This window comes from Anabas testudineus, chromosome 5 (genome assembly GCF_900324465.2).
Source record: "Anabas testudineus chromosome 5, fAnaTes1.2, whole genome shotgun sequence".
NCBI lineage: Eukaryota > Metazoa > Chordata > Actinopteri > Anabantiformes > Anabantidae > Anabas > Anabas testudineus.
Genome location: NC_046614.1, coordinates 2,554,860 through 2,580,768, shown reverse-complemented (window position 1 = coordinate 2,580,768; position 25,909 = coordinate 2,554,860). Strand labels below are relative to the sequence as shown.

At 38.7% G+C, this 25,909-nt stretch overlaps 1 protein-coding gene across 1 annotated transcript in view; it reads left to right on the top strand.

Annotated features, from left to right (window-relative positions):
• Positions 1–4,472: 4,472 nt before the first annotated feature.
• Positions 4,473–25,909, top strand: part of cntn2 (contactin 2) — a 54,927-nt gene continuing 33,490 nt past the window's right edge. Inside the window, exon 1 of the mRNA XM_026344596.1 lies at positions 4,473–4,682. The gene's annotated coding sequence lies outside the window, so the exon portion shown is untranslated. The remainder of the gene's footprint in view (positions 4,683–25,909) is intronic.

Genomic DNA, 25,909 nt, shown 5'->3' with positions numbered 1-25,909 from the left:
GTATCCTTAGGTCACAGCTTTTAATCTGGTTTGAAGAAGACATTTTGGGGTGCCAGTAGCTCAAGTGGTGTAGTAGAGTAGCCGACTACGAACCCCAGGGTTAGTGGTTCGATTCCGTGTCTCTCCTGGCTACTTATTGAGGACGACACCCTGAACCCTTGGGAGCCTTTTTACTGTGGGATTAGTCCAGCTGTGTCTGTACTGCCATACAGACACAACCAAAATAACGAAGGCAACTCTGTGAATGTCCTTCAGTCGTGCTCCAGCCAGAGCACGATTAAACAACTCTGGAGAGATGTAAAACTACCCAGGAATAGGTGTGCCAAGTTTATAGTATCATCTTTTACTTATATACATGTGTTATTTTAATTTAAAAATGTATTATTTTTTTAATAAAACAAACTTCTTCAACTTTTGACATTATGGGATTTTTTTGTAGAATCTTGTATAAAATATTGAATTAATTTGGAATAATAATACAAAATATGAAAAAAATTAAGCACTGTGAATAGTTTTTGGATGCACTGTATATGTTTTTTAGTATAGAACTGGAGTACACAAAATACAAATTACATTTGTGAATACTGGCACACACACACACAAGCAGCGTTGTTATTAGGCAACATATTCAATTCATTTGCTCCTGGTGCATCACTCTTCATGAAATTCATTTGATAAATCTGACACCACACACTCTCCCACTCTCTCTCTAAAACCAGCCTGAGGAAGATGACGTCACAGTTGGTGGATGATTTCTGGACGCTGATGGCTGACTTGCAGCATCCAGACGTGTGCACAGAAAGCCCAAATGAAAATTAATAGGACTGCAGGGAGCACAGAGGGCAGAGAGTGGAGTGGTGTTAGGGTGGGGCTGGATGGTGGTGGGGAACTAAAACACAGACTGGGGTGATGAGTAGAGCTGGTGAGTCTGTCTTGGGTAATCAAATACCCAAAGGAGAGAAAACCAGAAGGCAGGATAACTCCTATCTCACATTTAATTGGAGTACACAACTACTATTTGATTTTTAGTTATTGGTCATTTTGAGCAGGCACTGGACATATTAAATAACATCTGGAACACAGAACATGAAAACATGTACTAATTTGCTCAGTAACTGCTTTCAGAGAAAACAGAATTGCTGCCTGGATTGTAGTCACTAGTATGTTTTTCAGTATAAAAATAGATATTCAGTTGTGGTTTTATTAGGTACACCAAGCTAAAGCAACAATCCTGCAATAAATCCATCATGGAGGAGACAGTGTTCCATTTACTTTCAAACTGTTTTAGACAGGTGTTGATTCAGCTGTATGATCAGACTCAAGGATGTACTGTGTTGCTGTTGTACTGTATTACATTATTTTGAATGATATTTCTATTGTTTTGTCAACTGCACATACAAGTTTGTGAAATAATAATAGCAACACTTCTGCCAGGGTATACGTGTATGACTGGTTTAATTATGTGAAGCTCCTTCCTGGCAACCACTAAGTGTATTTGATGTCATCTTGTAATCTAATTTACTTCAGATGCCTGGTTCTAAATACTACAGACTGAAGGCATTTGGAACATGACTGTGACTCTGGATTTCAACTGTATGAGGGGGAACACATATTCTACACAGTCCGATAGCTAGGAACCTTCTGCCAGCAATGTATGCACTTGCTATGTATGTGGTGAAATATTACAATTAATTCATTTAGAACAAGGAACACTGGCTTTTAAATCAGCTTCACTTGTTTTCTGAAGTCAATGTTTAGTACATGCTGAGGTTTGATACTGATATGTGATATTCCTAAGATTACTTCAAGCTCACTTGAACAGATGTTTTATAACAAGTGCACTGGAGCTGGTTAAGACCTGTTTTTTATCACATTTTCTTCAGTAATGATGTCATAGTGTAGCCTAAGCAAAAGCAGGGAGAGAAATCTGGAAACTTCCTGTTGAGGTTGGCAACTTCTAAGAAAAGGTGGACACCTTCCTATTGAAGTTGACAGTTGCCCATCTTTGTGTCTGCAGTCAGATTCTCCATGTAACTCCATGTGTAACTCATGAAGACAGTCTGAGTTAACGATTATTTATAATTTATACGATATTTATACAAAAACTGTGAAAAGTCCTGTTCCAGAGAGCAACAGCAAACCGTTAAGTATTGACATAATGCAAACATTTATTGGAACGGGTTTAAATTAGAACAGTAACAACTGACTGTTCTTTAAACAAAAGGTCATCAAAATCAGCTTCATTTGATTTCTAAAGTGAATGTCCATTATTTTGTGTAATGCATTTTGCCATATATATATTGCTGATATTTTTATGTTATTACGTGCAATGTTGATGTCACCAATAGTTTCACTTTAAAAATCATGCCAGTTTCAATGTCAAAGGTTTTCTTGACATTTAAAACTGGAACCTCCAGTATCATGGATCTCATCATCATTTTGCAGATTAATTGATCATTTGTAGGACTTTTTTTTTACCTTTGTTTTTCTCAAACTTAACTGACCATACGGTCACTATCTGTGAGGTAACAATGACTTGCAATCAGTCTATTATATAACAGAACAGTAACTCTAGGATTATTGCACCTTCTATTTTGTAAAAAACATAATATTAAAAATGTAACAAAGGAAATGCTAGAGTGGGCTGTGGTTGGCATTAAAAAATTAAACCAAAGAAAAGTTTTGTTTGAGTTGAAAACAAATCTGCATTTTTATGGCTTTCCTTCACTTTTTCACCTCTTTTATGTGAAGTTTAGTGCACATCAGCCCAGAGCTCTGGATGGATGGAGGAAGTATCGCACAGACTCATTATATACAGAGCAAAAGTGAGTGTAAATTATAGTTGATTAATTAAACACATATCAGTCTTCCTTTAGGCACTGTGACTTGAGTAATTAGCCGGGACCTGACCGTGGCGCCTCAGCTTGCTGTCTGCTGCTGTCGGCTGTCATGAGATGACCCTGTCTGTCTAATTTGTGGCACTTTGCCGTTGCCTGTTCTGCTCTAATAGGCACAAGGGGTGAAATATGAAATTCTAAACCGGGATCAGTGCTCATTACTCACAAGCTATTCCATTACTGTCACAACACACAGACTGTTTTCTGCTTTCACTGTACGCTCTCCTATGGATGGAAGTTCACTCAAATTGTCCTCACTCCTTTGTTCTTAAAGCAAATTCTTCACAAAACAGTGTCAATATGTCACAGAATCACCATCAAACGTGTTTGTTTCCCCACATTTTTCGTTTTCCATATTAACTTTTAGACAATTCCTCATAAGGGAATCACAGCCTTTCTCACAATAGATTTTATTCTGATGATTTGCTTAATTTATTACAGGAACATTTCTTTTCCTAACAACATTCAGTAGTAGCCATATCTTAAATAAAATGTGGTAAAAGTCCAAGAGCATTTTTGCATTAAAGATGAATAAAGGTCAAAGGGTCAGTGGATTGGCCCTGGTTATATTTGAAAACACTGACTGAACCCTGATTAATAAAGTGTATAATAATAATAATAATAATAATAATAATAATAATAATAATAATAATAATAATAATAATAATAATAATAATAATAATAATACCACATGCGACTCTTTTGTTATAATTATGCTATTATATCATTTTATCACCACTTCAGTCTCAATTTATTTTTGCATGTTAATATTGCTTTGCCTTTTGTTTGTACAGGATAAAGACGGTATCAAAGCTTAAATAAAAAATAAAATAAAGTAGTCTATAGTAGTCTAGTCTACGCTCGTCAGGTTACAGGCTAAACAGCCCTTATGTGGTTTAATCCCAGTGTGTCTATGTGCAGTGTTTAACTGAGGGCCTGTGCCTTCCTCCCAGGGAGCAGGGCTGTGGAGGAGGCAGGGACGCAGCACCTGCCGCACTCAGCAGAGCGCACACAACAAAAGGAGGCGCAAACAGCTGCCGTCAAGTTCACCGGTGGAAGCGAGAAACTCACCGGAACATTGTCGACTTTATTCAAAATAAGATACTTTGACATGACAATGGCCCAAAGGAAGACAAATAATTGATTGATTGACACTTGCTATTCATTTATTTACTACAAAAAATGTGAACAACCTCCGAGGTAACAGCCTTCACACGTTAGGTCAGGTTCTGATGTTCCTTCATGGCTTTTCTAAGCAGCAGTGGAGCAGCAGCTTCACTCCACTGCTGCTGTTTCTCGCCACCTCCACGTCTACATATGGGGATTTAACTCGCTTTGCATTTTTTAAAAACTTCGTGTAACTGTTTTTGCCTCATTAAACATGTTATGTGCGGCGGACGTTTAAGCGCTTACAAACAGGCGAGAGTGAAATGTGATTTATTTTGTAAAGCGGACACCGGAAACACTTCTCTTGTGTGTTCGCGGGCTTTACACTAGTGAAAGGGACCAGAAGGTGGTCGAAAGAAAGGAGGGATCCAAATCCATCAGAGAGAGACGGCGAGAGGGAGCGAGAGAGGCTGCTGCGTCCCTCACTGCGGCTCCACTAAAATCTGCTACCACACACAGCAGGAGGACGGTAACGAAGTGACGAAGCTGTGGGAACGAGCCCGGCTCTCCTCTGTCATCTCAACCGACGGAGCGGGCAGCACCAGCTCGCCACCTGCGCACCCTCCGCGGCTCCGCATTGCCGCTGCCCGGCGAGAAGACTGTCCGCGTTTGAGCCAGGTAAACAAACCCGCACCTCTCACCAAACACCGACACGTTTTCCCTTCGCTTTAGGAAACATATTTTCATACTTCTATGACATAAGGCGGCAGGCGGGGCGGGGTGGGGTGGGGGTGTCGGGCTGCTGTCGGTCACCGGGCTGTTACTGAATGAACGGTGTCCTGCTACTGTGTTTGACGCAGCATCCAGTGCGCTCCGGTATCAGCACTTAACGTTAGAAGATGCGCCGTTCAAGAGACCGTTAAACCAGACTTCATTCAAAATCTGCTAATTTAATGCGCCCCAACACACCCGAGCCTCATGACGTGACTTAGTCTCTGTGATGAGTGTCTGGACGTTGCCTTTAAAACCTTCTGTTAGCTTAGTGGGAATGTGCTTATTCTATGTCTGTAGAAGAATCACTGAGGCTAACTGCAGGCAGCAGTGATATGACAAAATGCGTCCTTGTTAGAATTAGGTGTTTCTATTTGTAAACGGGAATTCCTGTGTAGCCACGTGTTTCAGCTCCATGCCAATATTTCTGGATCCTATCATATCATAGGATCAGTGTTTTCATCTTCATGTATGGAGAGGTGGGCTCGGCTTGGTCCGGACAGAGGAACCACAGCAAAACTGTTCATTCATTTCACAATAGCTGAATTCAACATTTTTGATATTATATATTTCCAGCATTTTCATTGGAAGATTGAAGTCTTACTTACATGAAGTGAAAACATCACTGGCATTCTCAGATACAAAGTAAACTTATTATTCAGTCCTAGGGTGGTTTATCCATCTCATTTGTTCAGTAAAGTTAATGTGTTGGTGTTCAAGTGGTGGTGGTGAGCTGTGAAACTATTGAGAAGTTTGGGCCAATTTAGAAATGTCCTTGTTTTTGAAAGATTTTCTTCAAATTCATCAATACAGTGTAAACACTGTATTGATGAATTTGCATTTCTGATTTTGACATTTTACGTACGTACTGTACATGCAGCTTACCTGGGCAATGTCAAGATATATTCAGGCTACGAATGCACATCTGAAGGCAGCTTAAGTGACTCCCAATACTTGAACAGTAGTGGAGTGTGCTAGTTTATTGCAAATCTAACAATTGCATAAAAGTATACCTAAAATAGTGCTCTGGAGTGTGGCAGTATAGTATATTTACAATTTAGTGACAATATCACCCTATTTGTTCTTAATATAATACAGTCAATAAGGAATGTAATTATAATTTTTGTATTAAAATTTAAATCAGATGAATACTTGTATTTTATTCTTTGTAAGAGAAAAATTTTCTCATTGTGTGTACAGCACTGAAAAGGTGCTTTTTAGAAGCTGCATAATAATGAGCTATTATTATCATTGTAGTGTTGACCACATTTGTCATCATATCTAAAGTTTTGCCTGAAGGAGGAACTTGAAATGTGTATTTAAAGCAGAACTTCATAAAAGATCATATGGAAGCTGCTGAGACGTTTCTACTTTTATTCCACTAATGCAAAAAACTGGGAAAAAACTCCTGGTACTAAAATGTGACAGTACTCAGCTTCCTTTTGTGCGGGATTCTTCATGCTGTGTCTGTGGTTTTAGTGGTTCACGTAGTCTGGGCAGAACAGAAGAATCAGTCTTTCAAATTTTAAAATTAGACTTGTGGATGTATTGACTTTAGTAAATTACACAAAAATAAAAAAAATCTCTAGCAGGCACGAAGAAGGCAGCAACTCGTATTTTATCAGACAGATTTAGTGTAAGGGAGAATTCATTTTGTGCCTATTATGTCCTAGCATTTGTGGTTTGATCGCTGATAGGAGCAGGTCCTGTGTTTTGCTCATTTAAAAAATGTGCTGTAAGGTCTCATAAAGAAAGTCAGTTATCCAGGCTAGGTTTAAAGGAAAACAACTGAGAGTTGTTTTTATGCCGCTTTTAGTCATTTACTATTACTTCCCAGAAATCACAGGCTTGTGATTCAGCCATAGATGCATTTCTTTAATTTGTTCATTGCTCAGTGTTTCTAAATGATTCATAGTGCAGCTTAGATTTCAGTGAAGCATTTAACAATACCACTCCACATTAAGGCAGAGCACATTTTAACAAATAATATTCAAAAGTAGTGGAGTTAACCGACTAGGACAAAGAAATATGAGCTACATGGTGTGTCTCAACTTCTGAGTGTTTTATTCCCTACGTGGCTCATCCTTACATTCACGCAGTCTGCTCCTCTGCTGATTCTCAATGTCTTCATATGAAGACTACTATCGATGCACCAGTTGAATGGACTAGGCACGGTCTATGCTTTGTGCTTTGAGCTGGAGTGGAACAGTAAAGCTTTCACTCAAACCATTCTCACTCATAGAAGATTCATGTCAGCGTGCCAGGATAGCTCAACAGCTCTTTGTGCTCTAATAAGGGGTGACATCAGAGAGGTCAGTCCCTCCATCTCAGAAAGCAGTTACCCTCAGCGCCCTGGTGTGACTGCTGATGCTCAGAGAGATGTGCAGATAAGAGGCTAACAAGAAGAGTAGTCTTTGTTATGGTGTGACGAATGACCCTAATGGCTGATCTATGACTATATCTGCAAAGTGAAATTTGAAATTCCACAGCCTTGTCAGTGATGCTTTTTGAGCACGGAGATTCATTTTCTTCATAAAAGTCAAGACGAAGATTTTGGCTGGGTGAACAGTCCAGTTTTTCCCTGGAAAAGTAAATATGGTGTAAGTAAAATGATTATGGCAAATTCTTCTCCTCTGCCTACATTTTAGATGAGATTTATTTTTGATTGGATGACTGCTTGAAAACTTCATCTCCTGTTTATTACTTCTGTCTCTGTTGTGGTCGACAAATACACACGAACACGGCATTGTCTACAGCTATGGCTAATCTGCCCTTTTGCCCTGGTACATATGCTTCTGGTTTGAACTTCTTAACATCTGCTGTATGGGGCTACAACCAAAAACAACAGCTCCATTACACTCGTCATTGCTAATTGAATTTGAAATCTTTTCTTTTCAACACACAATAACCAAAATGATATAAAAGGAATACCATTATTAGATATTTTTGCAAATGTATTAAAAATCTAAAATACTTCTTTTACAGAACTATTCGGACCCTTTCCTTTGACCTTCACAATATATAGGCAGATGTGTTCTGTTTGCATTAATTGTCCTTAAAATGTATCTAGAACATGACTAAAGCCCACCTGTGACAAATGAAATTAACACAGTTTAGGCACAGGCACACTATATCAGGTAATTAACCGACATTTGAAGTCCAAGAAACTAGCTGCAGACATCCACATTAGTATTTTGTGGTGAGAAACAGTTGATGATGAATGATAATTAATATAATAATTAAGGATGTTTCGTCCATTTTAAAGTGAAGATTTTTGAAACCACAATAACTAAAATGCAAGTGTACAAATCTTGTTCTTCAGTCCAACTCAAGAAGAGTCAAAGCTGCAGCTGCTGCCAAAGTGGCTTCTACACAATACCAAATTAGGGAATACTTACTGCAGAAGCTACTGTATGTCTCACACAAATAGATAGTATGAAAAATTTGCTCTGTAGATCATTAGCTACTCTCTTATACTAAAATATAAAAAATATACTAACTTCTACTGTTATTACGATAAATTTCAAATGGTACAGTTACTTCAAGTACCTTGTATAGGAAACAGGCTTAACATTTGCCAAGTTTCACATTCGCAGTAGGTATTGTGCATAATTGACAGTGGTTTAGTTGGTTAGCACTAACGCCTAGCAATAAGGACCTGGGTTTGAATCCAGGTCTACGTGGGAATCCAGGTTACTCTGGCTTTCTCCCACCATTGAAAGGCATGTATTTTAGGTAAGCCTTTAGTTGGTCATAGTAACCTAATAAACCTATTGGCAAGTTGGTCACTTTAACCCTAACCTAACTTGCCAGTAGGTGTGAATGTGAGTGTGTATGGTTGTTTGTCACTAGATGTCAGCTTTGTGAAGGACTGGCAACCTGTACAGGATGTACGCAACCTTTTCGCTCGATGACAGTTGGGATTGGCTCCAGCACACCCACTACCTCAAAGGAGACAAGTGGTTAAGAAACTGGATGGATGGATGAGTTCTTTAACAGTGATTAAACATTAGCTAAGTAGAAGTGGTCAAAATTAATTGATCAATAAGGATGGAAGAATGAACATGTAAGCTGTTGTAATAAGAGAAATTTGGTAATAATAAGATGAGTATAGTTACTGGTCTTAATACATGCAATCTTAATGGTAAATTTAATGACTAATAACACTTACTAGGGCTGCAGCAGTCAGCTATTTTTAATAAAATAAGTAAATAAAGAAGTCAGGAATTTGTAATGACTATTAATGAATTATTTTCCACAATGATGTCTTCAAACTGCCAATAATATTTAGCTTACTATCACAGAGGACTAAGAAACCAAAATATAAGGATGTTAGAAGATATACATTTTACAATGAACTAAGTGGAATCTACAAGGTAGAGAACAACAGAGTTTTTAAGCTACTTGTGGGACAGTTTGTGAGTAAAAAAGGTTTGTAGAGAGTGAGACCAATCGGGAAAATGACTCACATTTCTACCAGTGCTAAGGAGTCTTTTTAAAGAACAGCTGTTGAATGGAGATTTTACATTTTTCCAAAGAAGAAAAAACAAAAAAACACAAAGCCGTTCTTATCAAGTTGATTGGAACAGGGAGGGGTTGCAATTACAATCTACCACCTGCAAATTTTCTATTATGGACACTGAAGAAAAGGCAGCTTGAAGCTTATGTTGACAGAAGCTTTGGCTGCTTTTACTTTGAAGCCCTATAATATTCAATATAATGAATCATCCAGTGCTGGATATTTACAGTAATCTGTATAGCTGAGAAACCTGATTAATGTTACGGATAGGGTTATTAGGAGGACCAAAAAATGTAAGGCACAAGTAAATAAGGAGTTGGTTTATTAAAAAAGGGTGACAATATGATGAAAACAGGAACTGAGCAAGCAAAACAGGGGACTGAAGGCTAAATACAGAGACACAAAGTAACAAAATAACATGACAATGAACAAACTAAAGAGTAACTGGCTGGAAAGCTGTACAAAAACTGACTGGCAGCGAGTGTTTATATGGGAAGGCTCGTGCACAGGTGAACCGGACGTAATCAAAGTAAGTGGCCAGAGTAAGACAGAGGTGGAGCTGATCATAATGTTTAGATCTGAGTGAGAGACACAGACAGAGGGAAATGAAAATGAACCAAATAAGGGCATGGACAGAAAAATTAACTTAGAGGGGCAGGATCGTAACAGATAAGTTGGCAGGGATTCCCCTAATGTGTCTGGGCAATAAACATCAGTTGTCTTTGCCTAACATCTGCTAAAACCATTTTCAAATTGTGTCATGAGGATATATGCCTTCAAACTGCCACATTCTGTCACATCTGGGGGGATTATGAAGCTAAATAGTGTCTTTCTGTTGTGTAAAAATGTGCCAGTCCTGGTTTTTGCAAATGTTACAGTGTTAATTGAACATATCACATTAGGAGGCCAAACAGTTCAGAGGGGGTTTTACAAAGTGCCACCAAACCAATATAACAGAAAACATTTTGTTCTTTACATAGATCAGGGGTCTCAAACCCGCGGCCCGTGGGCCAATTGCAGCCCGCGGGACGGAAATTTCTGGCCCCCGCCTTCATATGAAAGTTTAATGTTAGTGGGGCCTGTGAGTTTTATATGTTTGACACTTTACAGTGTTGTGTGCGGAGCGGTGGGGTATATAATAAATAATAATACATTTATTTATAGAGCACTTTTCTAAACATATGTTACAAAGTGCTTATATGGCTCTCGGGGTGGGACAAATTGGCCGGGATTAATGCAAGCAAAGAAACATTTCTCAATGAGTGACAGCAGCGTTGCCATGGAGAGTTTTCAGCCTGACTGCGGCCTCGTTTCTATGAAGCACACGTGGACATTCGTCCCAGTGCTGCGTTCACAACACTTTAAGTTGCTGCCCAGCGGGAGGCGGGGCAGGTTAAAAGGAAAGGAAGGAAGTCAATGCAGCCTAATGTAGTCTGCAGTCACATAGCGACACCTGTCCATCGGCAATAACAGTTCCTGGTAACCCGGACCAATTATAGTGTTGCACCGTTTTTTGTAGGTCATTGTTTTTATTTGCATCGCGCTCTTTGCAGTTTTTGAGAGAATTGACCCCCAGCTTCCCTGAGCTTTCCCAAATGTTCAAGCGGACCATCTGCCTTTTTGGGAGCACATCCTTGTGCGAAAAGCTCTTCTCCACCTTGAACTTCAATAAGTCCAAGTACAGTTCCAGACTTACTGATGACCATCTTCAAGCTATACTGAGGGTCTCAGCTGCTTCCTCCCTAAAGCCAAATGTGACTCGACTATGCGAGAGAAAGCGCTGCCAGGTCTGTAGCAGCAAAGAGTAGACAAGAGAAGCCATGTTCAGAAGAACAGTTCATGTTCTTCAATGTTCAATTCATGTTCAGAAGAAGGTTAAAGGTTAAAGAACTGTTAATACAGGCATTTGAATCTGAATACAGCAGATATAAAAGACTGAAGAAACCACACATAGTCGCCGACAAGAGGAATCTAATTATTATTATTTTATTTATTTTATTACTGATTTATTTTCTTATAAATTTTTGATGTTTTTATTTTTTTTGTATTAAAAAGAAAAAAAATAATAGAGATTTGAGAACATAGTATTTTTTTAAACAAAACTTTTCTTGTGGAAAAACCTGATGCGGCCCAGCCTCACCCAGACTCTGCTTCCCGCGGCCCCCGGGGAAATTGAGTTTGAGACCCCTGACATAGATGAACAACTATTGAATGTTTAGCAGGCAATTGTGTATTACAGGTGTGACAGTTCTGAAACCGCAATGCAAACATCCATAACATGGTATCGAGATTCCAGAAGACAGGACTGTGTTACCCAATGTCCATATTATTATGATCATGCCTGCTGTAACAGACTGTGTGCCTAGTCTATACCTGGAACATCTATGGTCTATTTTCTTTTTTTTTTATTTGTATATGGAGATATTAATTTAGTATACACTGGTGCTGTAAAATGTCTGGCATATGATGACAAAACTCCATATCTTCATGTTGTCAGTAAACCCACAGGAAATATGCAGTTCTTACTTGGAAATGTACAGTACAGTACATCAATAAGGTCTTGTTTTGGACCAACTGGCAGGCTGGGCCCTTCTTGTTGCATGCTCCCGTGCCTTTGTGAATGTCCTCCAGGTGGTTTAGTTTCCTTCCACAATCCTATTTGCTACTTTAGAAATAGCCTATAGGTGTAAACATAAACATGAATAGTAATTTAACCCTTGTGTCAGATTGGATCTGCTCCAGCACCTCTGTGACATTTCACAGGATAATCACTACAGATAATAGATGGTTGGATGGAAAAATACCTAAAGTAAAGTAACAATCAAATTGTTAGTGCTCTCTGGTTGTAAAACTATGTTTCTAACCTAACCATCTGAAACAAATCTTGGACATTTTCTAATGCACTGTGATTGTGTTCCAATAGGCTGCTAATGTTTTGAAGATATGTCGGTTGGGCTTTATGATGTGGTAGAATAAAAGTAAAGGTGGAATAAGACAAATTATTTATTCTTCTTTTATTTTAACTTACTGTAAACTTAAGATTTCCAAGTGCTCACTAACATCAGAGCCATTTCTGGCTACAGTTTGAGAATTTTGACAATGACCTTGTCTTGTGTCTCAGTTTACCACAGAGTTAGTGTAATTTGAGTGTAGGTAGGTTCAGTTAAGTCCAATTTTATTATATAGTGCCAAATCACAACAGATATCTCAAGGCAAAAAATTTTACTGTTACTATTACTGTCCATTATAATTATTTAGAAAACCCAACAGCCCCACTTAAGCAGCACCAGGAGACAGTGGAGAGGAAAAAACCTCCAGCAGAACCAGGCTCACGGTGGGCGGCCTTTTGCCACAACTGGGTGGGGTGAGTGGAAAGAGGAGAGAGAAAAGAACAGCAGGCAACAAAAAAACCCCAACAAGCTGGGCAGGTTGGTAGGACCATTAACTGCACTCTGGAAATAATCAGCTCCCAGGCAGAGGATACCTGCAGAAAAGAGAAGAGAGAGGGAGACAGAGAGGAGAAAGAACGCAGAGTTCTGCTGGAAAAATATGGAAGTATGAGGTCGATTAAGTGCTTTATGTGAGGATTTTGAATGTAGGAGAAATATGATCTCTCGTGCTTACTCCAGTCAGAACTCTAGCTGCAGTGTTTTAGATTAACTGGAGTTTTTTTTTTATAGGGAAATCCTATTAATAGTGAATTACAATAGTCCAGTTTAGAAGTTACAAATGCATGGACTAGTTTTTCACCATCACTTTGAGACAGGATGCTCCTAATTGTAGCAATATTACTATCACTTTCAGTCCTTTCACAAAAGTTACAGCAGCTCTGTCTCTACAGTCTGAATCACATCATCACACTGTGATTCCCTGAATCTTTCTCAGTAGATATGTCTAATATCTACACTACCTCTCTATTTACACACTGGTTCTCTTGTCACTCTTCTACTCTATTAGAACTCATGTTCTTCCACTTAGTTCTTTTGTAGCAACATAACAGTACCTGTTCTCTCTGACTCTGGGAAGCGGTGACCTATCTTTGTTTACTAAGTGCATTTGAGCAGGATAATACTAGAATGACAATCAGTGCCACATTTAACATTTAACCACAAATCTGATGAACTTTCTCTGTGAACTGCTTCACAGAGAAAGAAGTGAGTATAGTAGGACTTCACTAATTATTGAGAACTGAGTCAGCATTGAGCTTTACCAGTCAGAGAGTTGATCAGTAGCCTTTATGTCAGGGGTGTCAAACTCAATTGCACAGGGGGCCAAAATCCAAAACACACTTTAGGTCGCGGGCCGAACAGGATAAACATTTATCATTAACACACTAAAACTTGTTTTGCTCTCCTTAAAAATATATCATGTCTAAATTATACAAGTTAGAAATAAAGTAAACATTAAAAGTACAAACATTAAAATTTCTTTAATCTTATGTCATTTTATATAAAAAAAATAACTTAAATTTTAAATATCCCAAAAGATTTTGCTCTCCATAAAAATATATCCTGTCAAAATTATACAAATTCAAAATGTGAACATGCTGCATAACAAAACCTGGGAATATAAATAAAATTTGTGCTTTTCAGCATAATCATTCAGTCTTTGTCTTTGCTCTTATGTCATTTTATCAGAGCTGCATCTTTTTTTGTCAACAGGTTTGTTTATATTTGTTGTGAGGTTCTGTGTTGTGGAGATTCTCAGGATGGACTGCAGGTTCTCACCAGTGAGTTGACTCCTGTGTGCTGTTTTGTTAGTCTTCATCACTGAGAACAGCTTCTCACTAAGATTTGTTCTACCAAACATAAACAAGGTTCGAGCCGCATGTGGACAGAGCTGGGACATTTCTACGGGAATGGAGTGAATAAACTGTGCGGGTCCTGCAGTGTCCTACTTTACCTTCAGTCATTACACTGCAGCTCAATCAGCTCCATTTGAATCTGCACAGGTGAAGTTTCCACATTGACGGTAAATGGGTTGCGAAGCAACTCTAAATTATTGTCTTGTTCGTCAAAGTCGCCAAAGCGCCGTGAGAACTCAGTTTATCAGCAAAGTGTGTATTTCTGAACACTGTTGTAACGATATGGTTCAACATTACTTGGCATCCTGAGGACCAGCTTCATAATAACTAGCAGCATCATAAACTAAACTTGATTAACGCGGAATGTGTTCGGCAAGGCAGCTGAAGCGCTGCATTATGGGATCTGTAGTTTATTGTGTTACCAGCGCTTCATATCGCCGGGCCATTAATAACAATAATATAGAAATTATCTCGCGGATGTGGCCCGCGGGCCGTGAGTTTGACACATATGCTTTATGTAGTGTGAGGCCTGAGATCTAGAGTTCATAGTTGTAAGATCTCTCTTCTCTCCTTTGGTTCTGGGCTTTTTGGACCAAAGATTGTATTCAGAGACATGTTAGAGTGACTATGACTATAGTAACTGAACTCTATAACTGAAGTTCTCACAATAAATACACATTACATATGGGTGGTTCAAACAGCCTACAGGTGGGCCTTGTTTATTTCAGTATTGTTACACTTACATTTTCTAGCTAAAGCTGACATTTAGAGTTTTAGCATTTACTGAGATTGTAGTGATAAACAGAATTACTCTTTTTGAACACCGAAACTGTCTGACCTCAATTCTTTAATAACTCCATTTTATGTAAATATAGCTGCCCACACTCTGGGAACGCTGAGCTACTCCACACAGCCACTGGGCTAGATTGAAACAAAATAGGATAATAGCAACATGAGTGTGTGTGTGTGAGTTTTCAGTGCCAACCTCTACAGTTTGAACGCTGGACATGGCACAGCCACACAACAAATAGATACACTAGTCTGTGATTGAGTATTTCAAGTTTCTTTGTCTCCACTTCCCACATCATAGCTCCAGCCAAAAACTCTTAGCTGGGTTTTTAATTGCCTTTCAAACACTTTTAGTTCACCTCCGGATGTGTCTCCACAAACATTCAGGTGCATGTCATCATGGAGAAGTAGAGTGAAACATGTTCACTCATCAGCTTTGAGTATGTGAAGGCATATTGACAGAGAGGTTGTCCATTTTTGCACAGACTAACAGCAGTCAGTAAATTTATGATAGAAAAACTGACACTGTAAGGCATTTGCAGCCTACATTTACATTTACATTTAGTCATTTAGCAGACGCTTTTATCCAAAGCGACTTACAAGTGAGGAACAAGGCAAGCAAACAAAATCTAAGTCGAGAAGAAACAACATCAAAGCAAAGTGCTATCGAAAAAGTGTTTCTGTTTCAAGAGAAGTGAGAATAGGTAGATGCAGAAGAGTTCTGTTTTCAGCAGTTTTTTTAAAGATTGCTAGTGAGGTGGCTGAGCGTGCAGAGATAGGCAGCTCATTCCACCATCGTGGGATCACTGAGGAACAGTTTTCCTTGGTGTCGTCTGTGTGGTGCTGGTACCACCAGGCGACGTTCCCTGGTTGAGCGCAGTGGACGGAAGGGGATGTAGACCTGAACAATTGAATTGAGATAAGATGGAGCTGTGGAGTTAACCACTCTGTAGGCAAGAGACAGAGCTTTGAACTTGATTATATATGGTCACTTCTCTTAAAATACAGCCCCCTGGTATAAACCAATCTAATTTGTGTGCCTTTGTTAGGTCAAAGGTGTGAATGCTCGGTGATTACTAAGCTGAAACTACCACCAACAATAGACCAAAACTCTCTAACTATAGTTCTTAATACTTATTGAAACAGACTGACAAACAGGCTAAATCAGCAGACTAGAGAGAAATGACACAAACTCTGCTACCTCTGAAACTAACAAATAAATTTCAAACAACCCTTACTTATTCAGTAGATCTCATGTCCTAGTTTGGTGCTTGTTAGGTGCAAGCCTAAAACTTGAAATGCTGAAAAAACTCATCTGAAAAAAAAAAAAGTGATTTTGTTGCAGGCAGGTGTCATTTCCAAATGACTGAATTAGTGGAAAAGTGATGGGTAGCTGTGCGTGATGGCTTTGTGTCCTGGCGCAGCAGGTCTGACATTAGAGCTTGTTGTCTATTTATTTCAGTATGGGTCTTGCTGTCTTTAAATGTTGCACTTTGCTCTTCCACTCACTGACTGAAAGGCTAATATACACCAGTGTTAACTTCAGCTTTTACTTCTCTGCCTTTGTCCACTTTTCTTCTCGCGCCATCTATGACTGTAGTGGTTATGTGCAGTGTAGCAGATGAGCTGGGACAGATAGAGCTTGTTCTCTGCAGGAAATCTGGCGGCGCTGATGCCTGACTTCGTAGGTCAGGTTGGGGTCTCAGGAGAGCCTCGAGCTTCCAGATGGAAATCTTGTATGTGGGAACTTATCTATTTTAATACTGACTGGTTACATGCTGGATTGCACCTAAAAAATTGGTTCTCTGTTTAGGGCAAAAAGTGGCAAAAGGGCCTCATAGACCCATTATTGTTCTCTTATGATCACATACTCTCACAGATAATAGTTGTGCCTCTCAGTCAGTCACAGTTTGCATGAAGTCATCCTGCTCTCAGATGCCACATTCCCCATACTGAGTTGAGGGAGCAGCCTAGAGATTTGTAACTTGGACCCTTGTAGGATGCATGGGTTCTGACTTCTTACAATGCACTTACTGCCCCCTTTTTCTTAGAGAACAGTTCAGTTTGTCTCATTGTTCACCATCCATTTAATCTTTCACTAATTTTGTTTTCTCAGCATGTGGTCTTTCAGTTAATGCCTTTGTAATGCCCACGTAGTGGCAGTTATATGGTGTATGCTAAAGTGTAGAAGTTATGATGGAGGGCCAGTAAGGTGCTTGATGGGCTTGCTAGCCTCAATTTACTCTGCACACTCTATGGTACCTTTTGTTAGTGGATCAGAACAAGATGTTTGTTATACGCTGAGAAAATTGGCTTCTATTTAATTAACTATATTCCCAGATCAGCTTTAAAGGATTTAGGTGTTCATTATATAAAATGTGTTAGTGATTACAACCAATTAATTTCACCATAATGATGAGATGATTAAGACTGTGAGAGTAGGAAGTCAAAATATGTGTGTGAGTCTGAGATATATATAAATCTTAGTTTATTCTTTTGTTTACTTTTCTTAGAACCTACCTCCTAACTAGAAGGTCTTATCTGCCTTTTTTCAACTTCTTTCAACTCTACATGACCTACTGGTACCCATAATGTGTTCAAATATACATATCGATTGTCTGCGAATACATATGTACTTAGACTTTTTTCTTATGCAACAAAATTCTCGAGTGGTCCAACGGGAAAACATATTTGGTTGATTGTATGTCTTCATCACATCACAGGACACTAATTGTTACATTGTTGTCCAGCAGTCAATTTTTGCTGGATATAAGACTTAATTTACTCAACAGCTCATACTCACTTTCACTATCACTTTCATACTCATTCACGAGTCCCTGCATCTTTTCACAATTTTTTAACAGCCACAATCTGTATTTTTTTGGTGGTCACACCAGCTTTTAGTCTGAAAGAAAGTTGGTGCTCCTGCCCTGGATTTGTTCAGTGTTATCCTCTGTTTTACAGCTGACAGTGTAACATTAGCTCTACTCTAATATCTCAGTTATGGTCATCCCATGTACCTTTGCTTTAGAAGCATGATTTCTAGCCTCTAACTCTATGTTTTAACCATTTTCATTTTATGTATGTTACATTACAGACATACATTACAGTTGGACTTTTGGGAATTTAGACTTCCTGACACTGACCTACTGAAGATAAATCAATCACTAATCTCAAAAAACCTTCTTTTGACAAATACTGTAGAACCAGTCAAAAACAGTATTATAAGTGGATCACTCAGAAAGCATATTCAATAGTGTTAAAGGCCAGATAAAGGTCAAGCAGCACTGCACTGATAAACAAACAGAACTCTCTTGACTCTGTAGCCATCCATAACACATCTGGGGATCGAACCTGAAGAAGGATGGCTTAGTGCCATGCAATTACAACAAAACCACACTGAGAGAGCACAGCTATGTCCTTTTATAGCAGCTTAGAACAGCTCAGATGACAGATGTTAGTTCTGACATGTTTTCATTCACAATATAGTATTCATGTTCAAAAGGCACAGAATAATTTCCTTCCAAGGGAATTGATAAAGTATGTACAGTGGCAAAGAAAAAGTATGTGAACCCTTTGGGATTACGTGGGGGTTTGCATGAATTGGTCATAAAATGTGCTCTGATCTTCATCTAAGTCACAACAATACAAAAACACAGTCTGCTAAAAATAATAGTATTCAACTCCAACCAACTCAAGGTTGGAGTGAGCCAACCTTGAGTCCAATCACTATGATGATATTGGACGTGTTGCTGAAAGCTGTCCTGCCCCAGTGTCCTGCCCACTGTTGCTACTCTCCCTAGGCGTGGTTGTACTGTAAAAATGACTGCAAGAGCACAGCGCAGAATGCTGAATTAGGTAAAGAAGCATCCTAGAGTGTCAGCTAAAGACTTACAAAAATCTCTGGCACATGCTAACATTTTAGTTGACACGTCTACAATAAGGAAAACATCAAACAAGAATGAAGTACATGGGAGGACACCATGGAGGAAGCCATTGCTGCCCAAGAAAAATATTGCAGCACGTTTGAAGTTTGCAAAAGAACACCTGAAAGTTCCAAAGATGAAACCAAAATTGAGTTTGGAAAAAACACACAACACTATGTGTGCCTCAGGGCCTGGATGGATTGTTGTCATTGATGGAAAAATGAATTCCAGAGTTTATCAAGACATTTTGCAGGAAAACGTAAGACCATCTGTCCGCCAACTGAAGCTCCACAGAGGATGGATGATGCAACAGGACAATGATCCAAAGCATACAAGTAATTCAACAAAAGAATAGCTTCAACAGAACAAAATACACCTTCTGGAGTGACCATGCTTTGGCATGACCTTAAAAGAGCCATTCACACCAGACATCCCAAGAATATTGCTACACTGAAACAGTTTTGTGAAGAGGAGTGGTCTAAAATTACTCCAGATCGTTGTGCAGGTCTGATCTGAAACTACAGGAAACGTTTGGTTGAGGTTATTGCTGCCAAAGGAGGGTCAACCAGTTATTAAGTCCAGAGGTTCACATACTTTTTCCACCCTGCAATGTGAATGTTTACATGTTATGTTCAATAAAAACATGAAAACATATAATGTTTGTGTACTATTATTTTCAGCAGACTGTGTTTTTGTATTGTTGTGACTTAGATGAAGATCGGAGCACATTTTATGACCAATTCATGCAAAACTCCACGTAATCCCAAAGGGTTCACATACTTTGTCTTCCCACTGTAATTATTATTAAATAAAGCAGACAGAACAGAGACTGGGAAGGCAACATGAAATCTTTAGTCTGCCACTAAGCGTGCTGTGATTGAAGCTGCAGTGTAGTCTTGGAACACAAAATCATAAAAGATTGAAATCACTCAGCCAAATTCTGCAGGAAGATAAAAGAGACCAAAGCAAACTGTAAAAGTGCAGTATTTCAGTCCTGATCCAGGACACAGGTTTAATCCTTAAATATGGAATCAGTTCCACACGCAAGCAGTCCACCAAGCAGCTGACATAAACTGCTTTTTGTAACAGAAGGCTGTTTGTACTCAAACCTCCAGGCTGCTTTCACCTGGAATGATTTTGCAATGCCCAGACTAAAGGATACAAAACAGTTAAAGCTGAAGCGTCGCACAGAAGAACTACTTTTATGAATGTCCACAGAGGTTCATTCTGTTAAAGGTCAACCTCACCTCAACAGTCAGATAAATATACATGAATAAACCACTAAAAACAAGATTGACATTCACATAGACACTTACAGATGTAGCAAAAGTTCAAAGTCAGTGAGCTCTCTGACATTTTGATTCTCGAGATAGGTACATGAATCCCTGCTTATTATTTCTGATGGAGAATTAAAGTATTCACGGAGGTAGAAAGTGCAGTTGAAGTCACAGGCATTTATTGTGATGCAGAAGAATTTTTTTTTAAACGGTCGAGTGTCTCTTTTCTTTCTTTTCTCCTTTTCTTAACAGGATGACTTAACACAACTGTGCTTTACTGGGGAGACCTCATTTTACTATTCTAAAGACACACAAACACACATATTACTGCACATTCTCCACTGTGAATTCATAAGATCAGTGTGTCAAATACTGGTAGGGAAAGGGCAAGGTATGCACAACTGCATATGAATTTTATTGTAAATAGGTAAACAAGTAAATCATAGGTAGTAGACAAATGGTAAATGGTCTGCACTTATATAGCGCTTTTCTACCTAGCTGGTACTCAAAGCACTTTACACTGTGTCTCATTCACCAATTTGCACAAACAAACACACCAATGGCAGAGCTGCCCCTGGTGACCTGACTCACCAGGGGCAGCTCTGCCATTGGTGACCTTACCTGACTCACCAGGGACAACTTGGGGTTCAGTATCTTGCCCAAGGACACTTTGGCATATCATGTGGTAGCCAGAAATCGAACCACCAATCCTGTGATTGGTAGACAACTGCTCTACCTATTGAGCCACACCCACTCAACTTTAAAATCAGTTTAAAAATGACAGTATCAATCACACTTCACAATTAACATGATGAAATGATTCAGACCTTTATATTTTCTGTGAGCATTTGTTAAAACCAGACAGCAGAGAAAACAGAAAATGACAGTAAAAGAACACATTTTATTTAGTGAGACACTATGCCACTACATCATGTGTATCTAGACCTGGCACCAGCCACAATGTGGCCATTAATACGTAGGCATCGTCTAGCCATCAATAATTAATGAGATCTGCTGGGTGAGCACATTATCATAATTATCAGTGTTTGTCTTGACCACACTGAACTGACTTCATTAGACAGAGTGCAGGTCTATGATAACAAATACAATCAGTATGACAACCTTACAGTACAAACATCAAATGATAGCTTTTGTGATGTCATAAAAACACGTACAATAAAAATCTGTATAATGCCAATGTAACAAATGACAAGGTAGACCTGGCTCCCTCTGATGCTGGGTCTTCTAGGTCCATCTAGAGATCTGAATTCCCCCAATGGAAGCAGCATTATTATTGATATTATGTATTGATCTGATTTGTTATGTATTACTAACATTAGGTTCGTATTGCTCTTGCAGCTTTCTTTTTTATCTAAATATTCCGGCTGCATTTATAGAGACTATGTAATGAGATGCTTATTCAGTAGGTGCAGCCACACTACCAGTCAGCGCCTGACACTGACTCTGAGACAAACATGGTAAGCTGCAACACTGTGCTCAGCCTGAATTTAGACTTTATTCAATTGCACCTGAATTATTCTAGTTTAACTTGCTCCTCATCATGGCCCACTGAGCACAGAAGTCACAGGTTCTGTACTCACACTTCACATTTAGCAAACAGACATGGCTCTTTTAATGAGCATGTAGTTTCATGTCATGTGTTGTGCAGAGCTGTCTTGATACTCATAACTATTGAGTCACAATTTTTAAAGCCAATTGTATCATCTCGTTACTTTATAATTAAAATAATAATTTGGTACTTTGGACCCACACTAAATTAAACCATTTTGCTGTTTTGTTTCATTTAAAAGTCAGAAAAACGACCTCCTCTGGTTTAGAATTTGAGGATCTGTCCATAAAAATTAAGTGTCCTGCCAGATACTGGTACCAGGACTCTGTTAAAGTGACAACTGTGAGATAGTGTGAAAGGTTTTCTTGGATTAATAACTTAGTGTTTCCAAGGACAACACTCAGTAGCATTTTATTGAATGTAGGTTTGATCTATTTATCCAACCTAAATCTTTTTGAATGAATGAATGTTATCGAATCTGTTAAAGAAAGTATTGTAAAAAGTGTGGTTTTTATTTTACACTGTGAAGTACCAAAAGAAAATGTGAACTATTTTAAGTCATCTTCTTCTAAACACATAAATAACATGTGGTCATTAACTAAACTACGGTGTTTAAACATAAACCATATTCAAGTGTTGTGAGTATTGTACAGTGCATCCAGAAAGTATTACCAGTGCTTAATTTGTTTCACATTTTGTTATACATATTATGTTATTATATTATTCCTAACTAGATTAAATTTATTATTTTTCTCAAAATTCTACAAAAAATACCCCATTTCAGAATTGTATCTCGGGTCACACAAAATCTACTTTGAATTTCTCAGGGACCAATGCTTTGGAGCTATGACCAAAGATTTTGTTGTGTATGGTGATATTTTGTCTGGAACAGCCCAAAATTGCATCACCTTTAATGTAAAGATGGTCTGTGGTTTCCCTTTGTTTTCTTCAGCTGTTGTTGTCATGTTGGATACAATCAGGATTTGGCCCACAGACATCTAACATAATATTCAACATGTCAGAGCAAATGGCTGCAGTCATGCAGAAGAAGGGTCAATCTTTGTGTAAATTAGTTTTATCTGCCAAATGTTAGCTATAGTGTATTCATTGTATTATCATTTACAAATAATTGCAGCCATTTCGATTTATCTTTCTTGTGTGAATTTTTAAAGTGGACCTTCAAACCATGTTCACTCATCTCTTTATCAGCTAGTTTCTAAAACTATATTTACCTCCATTTAAGTGACATTGTGTTGCTCTAATCTGTGTGTGAGTGTGCATGGTCCATATGAGAGTGTGTTCATTGTCAGAAGATGTCTACACCGTGCTCAAAGCGGTGGCTGGTTAGTGTAGTGGTAACATCACTTCCTCCCATGTGGGAGACTGGGGTTCAAATCACAGCTGTGGCTACCACCAGTAGGGGTCCTTAGGCAAGACTTCCTCATGCTTACCCTGCCTACCCTTGTACCCTACTTGCAAGTTGCTTTTGATAAAAGTGTCTGCTAAATGACAAAGTGTAAAAGCCCTCAGTTGCCCTTTTATGGAGTGTGAAGATGAGGGTGTGGGAGAGAGATGCATTGCATTGAAGGCCCAATAGACAATAGTGTCCCACTGTTTAATTGTGAATGTGAGGAGGCACTGGAACTGGTTCTGCTGCTTTCTTCAGGCAACCTCAATGAGCAAAAAAAAGGGGAAAGGAAGTTAGCAGCTACATCAGATGATTAAAAAAAGCCTCCATTGTAACGATTTGAACTACAAAATATTTGTGGCAGATTAAACTAACACTCAAATAGCTGCAAAAGGAAGACATCAAAATTAGTCACTGGCTCATCATCCATATTAACTGTAGCTAGGTTTAGGATGTTGTGCTGTGATTTTTTAAGATATTAAGATTCTGCTTTCTCCAGCAGAGGAAAGTGCTTATCAGACAATAACAACAAAAACACATCTCAGAAGCAGTATATAGCAGTATTTAGGGTTTCACACTGTAGATGGCAAAATTATCAAGAAATATGTGGCTGTTTACAATTTGTCTGTGGTAACATCAACTCCTCTGATTTAGATTGCAGGCACGTCCGTGGGCTTGTTATCGTAGTTGAATAAGGCATCTGATCTTTGCCGAATTAATTTGAATGATTGCGTGTCAATTTCAAACATCGTTTGAAAGTGATTTTTGGAAAAAAAGATGCCAATAATTAGGTTTCAGATGTGGGCTATTATCACTGTTATCTGGACATTGAGTTGAAAAGTGATTTATTATCCTCCAGTTGTTTATCAACACAGTTTAACATTCAGTTTTCTTACAAATAAATTATGTTGTCACATTTATTGCTGTTTATTTTAGTACATGTCTTCATTAGTCATGCTCAGTGTACATGGGTTTGGCAGCCTAAGCTTATGACAGAATGTTGATATTGACTGATTCTGAAAAACCTCAGATTAATTCATTGATTCACTGACAGCATATGTACAGTAAAGCTCGCCAGTTGACTTACCGTTGTGGAGCTGTTTTCCTATTAGTGGGCATTGCCTATGCACACAAATAGTACATCAATCTGAATCAAATAACATGCAATGATGTCAAGATTGAAGGGTAAGCTGAGTGCTGCCCCTGCTGTCTGTGCATATTGGACTGTGTGTAGAGGTGTGTGTGGTTATTTTGTAGTAGCTAGTTATTATTTGCATGTAATTTATTCAAAGTAAGCATGGTTGATGGTCTTGTGTAGGTGCCCTGTGCTGTGTCAATGACCAAATCAGTGAATGAGTAATCAGTGAACAGATCCGTACTGATGACTTCAGATGACTGCAGGGAATTAATGAACAGAATACTTTCATGTTTATTCAAATACGAGATAGAGAAGTTGTAGACAACTTATTTTGTCAGAATCACCCATTACTTTTTGGTGTCCACCAGTTTTTCTGGACTTAGACTAAAACATATTGATTGTCAGCCTCCTCTAGTCAACTAAACCAAATCCTTGCTCCTCCTGGTGGATAGACACATCACTATAACAGACTTCCACACACAGTGGATACTGGTGTCAACAAAATGGCACTGCATTCATTATGCTAAGTACGAAGTGAGGATGTGGTGGTTGCTATAGATCAGCCAGCAAGTTAACATCACTAGTTCACTTGTTGGCTGTGCACAACAGACCACAATTAAAATTGACTTCTTTCTTGTTAGCTTGAAACATTTCACTAGCGAAGGGACGTAGATGTGATGATTTGTTCGATTTTGCCAACTCTTGTTAATAGATGCACCTGACTTTAAAAAAAACATTTTTAGCTGATTTGTAGCAGACCTGTGTTTCAGTACTTCACTGAGCAGATAAGTGTCAGACCTTTACTTCAACAAAGTGTCTGTACTTCCTGCCTGTGATAAGCTCTGAGCTGAGTATAACCTTCTGTACTCTGTGATGCATAGACAGTGAGAGGTTATTTGGAGTTACATGATACACTGCCGTCTTCTTGCTACTCTATTACCCTCTAAGCCGATTTCATGGCTCATCTATATCTTCATCATACTGCCTCCTCTTGTGTTATGAGTCTGTCATTCCTGCTTTTGCTCTTCCACTTGTGCACTTTTTCTCTTCCTTTTCCAATTTTCTGCTTGTATTCTTGATTCCCCAGTTTCTCTGTCATTTATTCTTCCACTGCTGTACCCTTCCCTTCAATCTCAGCAGCTTGTGTGAGTGCAGACTGACAGTGATTTGTTTGTACCTGTCCTGTGTTTGACTCAAAGTAAATCATTTGGGCCTTGCATTAAAAAAAAAACAACTCAAAATCTTTATATTCAGTGAATCAAAGCTTATAAAGTGGGGTTGTCTCCAGGGATGGACAATGAAGTTTGGCTGTGAGCAGAGAAGGGATGACGGTACAAGAGAAAACAATTACAATTTGTGATGAAACTACACTAGAGTGCTGTATATCATCATAAGGCACATACGGTATGTGTTTAAACATCTTTGCAATCTCTGAGACTTACCAAACATACAAAATGACAGAGTTTTGTGTTGCGTAGCAACTAGCACCAACACTATTACCAGCAAGGTGTCAATCTGCAGTTTTCTTTTTAAAAATTTGTTTTGTCAATAGTTACCTTGGTTTACCTTTTGTGCAGTGACTCACTGTGAATGAATGACAGGACAAGTAGAGTTGGAACTGCAGTGCAATTTAAAGGTCAAAGACAAAAATAAAGTGATGTTTAAACTACAGAAGCACTCAGTCCAAATGTGGTGACACTTGT